Here is a 3,731-nt window from a genome sequence, read left to right on the forward strand (position 1 = left end):
AACGCATGGTTAATACAGATGGCGCAGATGAAAATTAAAGGCAGAAAGTAAATTAAAATGTGTGGTGTGCAGGCAAAGGGGCACTTAAATACATCCAATTAGTCATTAGCTAATCAAGTATTAATTCTTTAACTGAGGAAAATAAAAGATTGCAGGGTCAGGCATAGTGGTGTATCCCTGTAATCCCAGCTCTTGGGAGGGGAAGTCAACCTCAAGTTATTCTCAGCTGCATGTCAAGTCCAAGACTAACCTAGACTACATGAGACCCACTCTCAAAAACCAACTAAATAAACAAGTAATCATAGATCAATATATTAGCCAGGAGTAAGCAGAGCCTGGTAAGAAAAAAATTCAGTGTAGTGATCAGAGTGGAAACCAGTGAGCCAGAAAGCAGAAACCACAGGAAAAAGTCAGTTCACTCAAGATCTGACTCTTTGAAAAGGTCAGTGAAGTGAACTTCCACTCAGGCTATGGAAGAGGCAGAGGTTGTAGGTAGCAGGCACAGCAGCAGCTGGGGAGATGGGCTGGAGGCTTTGAGGTAGGCTGTAAGATTTTTACCAGGACCTTGGAATTAATGCAACAGAAGGATTCCCTTTCCAGCTGAGCCTCCAGAGAGAAAAATTTTAAAAGGCAAATAAAGTGAGCAGGGTTGGTGTAGTGTAAGCAGGACTCTGGTTCCAACCTCATCATATTAAAAAGGAGGGCCAGCCCAAGTGGTGTGTGCCTGAGTTCTAAGACACAAAGTGTCTGTTACTTTCATGATGAATTAACTTTTTGGAAGACCCATTAAGATTCAGTTCAGTGAGGAAGTAGTTCTGTCTCCAGGATGTCTGGTTATGATCTCCATAATGATGCTGGAAATTCAAGCTCCACCTCCTTGGCTCCTAGAAGATGTAAAAGGACTGGTGTGTGTGTGTGTGTGTGTGTGTGTGTGTGTGTGTATTTGTGTATGTGTGTGTATGTGTGAATGTGTATACGTGTGTGTGTGTGGTTTTGTGTGTATGTGTGTATGTGTGTGTATGTGTATATGTGTGTGTATGTGTATGTATGTGTGTATGTATATACGTGTGTGTGTGTGTGGTTTTGTGTGTGTGTGTGTGTGCACAAAGCACATCCACTGCAGCTGTTATTGGTTGTTCTGGGGCTGGCATTTGTTGCACACTCTCTTTCTTCTGGAAGATAGTCACATTTTCCTGGTTCTGGGTGTGCTTGAGCACTTCAGTGTCCAACACAGAGCTGGGTCTGGCCTCTTAACTTTGGAGAACACTGATAGTTTTGTTGGGCTAGTGGGTCATCCTGAATTCTAGTGTGTCTGAGATGAACTTTCCAACATCAGATTTGTTCTCAGAGCTTGTGTTGGGCCAAATGTCCCTCCAAGAGCCCTGTATGGGTCCACATGTAGATGATGTGAATCTACCTCCTGGCTCTTTCCTCTCCCAGGACCCTGTCTCTTGTCTGTGGACCCCTTTGCTCAGCTCTACTGGCCAGAAAAATGGGGATCTTATCAGATTTCTCTGTGGGCGCTGTCTATCCCTTTGTGGGGGTTTGGTCCTGAGTTTCACTAACTTCACAGTGTGCCTGTTTTATGGAGTTCTCAAGAGCCACNAGCATCCTATTCATTCCTTAGAGTGGGTGGCTCATACCACCTTGACAGAGTTTGCACCTGAGGATAAAATGCCACCATCCTTCTGAGGATTCCTGGTGGAGCCCTCCAAGAAGCCAGATCAAGTGTTGCCCCAACAGTTTGCCAGGTAGTAGGAAGTGCCAGGAACTGGGGACATAGGAAAAACTGTAATGGACTCTTTGTGGGGTACAAGTTGGCACTGTCCCTTGAGCAGAAATAAGGGTCACTGGCTGATGGCAAGCAGCCACACCCTGTGCAGTAGAGAGCTTGTGACTGTTTGGTGACACAGTGACTTCCTTTGTCATGTCAATGATAGGGAGATGTCATCAGACACAGGCAGTGGTGGGGGTAGCTGCTCTCTCACTGTGTCTAGGGGCAGCGACTGAGACATCTCTGAACCCTTAGGATCAGACCCCTCTACCATCATACAGTTTGGTCTCTCAGAGTTGAGACAGGAGGACTGGGACCTGTGCAGTATGCACACAGCAACTCCTGAACCAGCCGAGCTGCCTTGGATGGAAAAGTCCTTCTCAGACATGAGTCTCCTCAATGATTTAAAGGAGGAGCTGATGAGCTCAGAGCTGGTGTGGGCAGTCTGGTCAGATGAGGTGACTGGATGGGAAGAAAAGAATGGGATGGAGGCCCCTCACCCACACCTGCTGTCAAGCATTGACAGGAAGAGGCTTGAGATATACGCACAGAGACATCTTAATGGTTTTGGAGGAAAACGTCTTCAGAACATGCTGGGCTGGGAAAGACTGAGGGAATCGTGGTGGCCCTGCAGTGGCAGCTACTGGCTAGGACGGATGGACTAAACAGTCACAACAGTGACCACAGACTCAGATGTCCCTTGCCCAGTTTCCACCCAGCTCTTGGGGGACTATGGGTACTCTCTAAGGAAGGGCCCATCCAGCAAGGCTCCCAATATTCTGCCTGGCCCCAGGCCTCCTTACCTAGAGCCCACCTTCCTTGTGAGACCCTCCCAAGATCTGCAAGCAGGACCACCAGAAAACACCAAGCAGAGAGAGCCAGAGAGTTAAGGTACACTGGGTATATAAGTCACATGTCCTGGGAAGGGCCATTGTCAACTAGGTTTGGCAGGTTCACATAGGACTTGGGTTCTTTCTACAAGGGACCCAGAAAGAGACCAACGTGCCAGCCTGGTCTCTCAGGCATCAGGAAATTAAGCAGAAGATGGTGGAGGAGGGTTTTATCCTTGGCCAACTCCCACCAGTAGTTGCCACCCTCTGCAATCTGAGCTTGAAGTCCACATATACAGTTACTGCCAGGCAATGCTACTAGCAACTGAGATGCAGCTCATTTCCCACCCATTAAGCAAGCATACTCTCTATCCTGCCAGGCATCATTCTGCCTCTTGATGAAGATGAGGAGGTTTGGAGTCAGGCAGCTTTGCCCAGATCTGCACACCACCCACAAACCTGTGTGTGTGTACCCCCTCCTGCTACAAAGATTCTTTGGGACTAGGTGTCTGACACTGGGATGCAGAGCTAAGATTTAGCTTGAGCAATGTCCACCTATGGATGGTGGAGGGGGAAATGCCCAAAGNATGGGTTTCCCTGAAAGCCCCATTGCCTTGAATAGCAATCTCTTTCCTAAATCAACGAAGGTTGTAATGCCAGGCTCCTTTGAGTAGAGGGCAGAAGGACAAGGCCATCTCTAGAAATTCTCTTGTGACCAGCCCAGGATGCAGACATGGTCCATGTGCTTCATGTCAGACCCAGAACAGTGAGTCTGAACATCTGTAGAGGCTGGAGTCGGGGCATTCATTATAGAGCCCTGGAGCACTGGACAACAGGAGGATGTGTCAGAGGACTCGGCAGCTTTGCTGCCCTTAGCAAACACCATGCACACAGAATCTGCAGGTCTTCTCAGCAACTTTTTAATTAGGATGATCCTGCTGAACTCAGAGCTACCACGGAGGCCATGCTGACCATGATGAATAGCACTGCCTACTGAGACCTTCTTCCTTTGCATCGTGACCTGGTTGATGGGCAGATTGACCAACTAGGTGGTCTAGGAACTGTAACTATTCTTACTTACAAAGTTGCAAAGAAATCTTACTTACAAAGTTGCAAAGAAATCTTAC

This window comes from Mus caroli, chromosome 2 (genome assembly GCF_900094665.2).
Source record: "Mus caroli chromosome 2, CAROLI_EIJ_v1.1, whole genome shotgun sequence".
Lineage (NCBI taxonomy): Eukaryota > Metazoa > Chordata > Mammalia > Rodentia > Muridae > Mus > Mus caroli.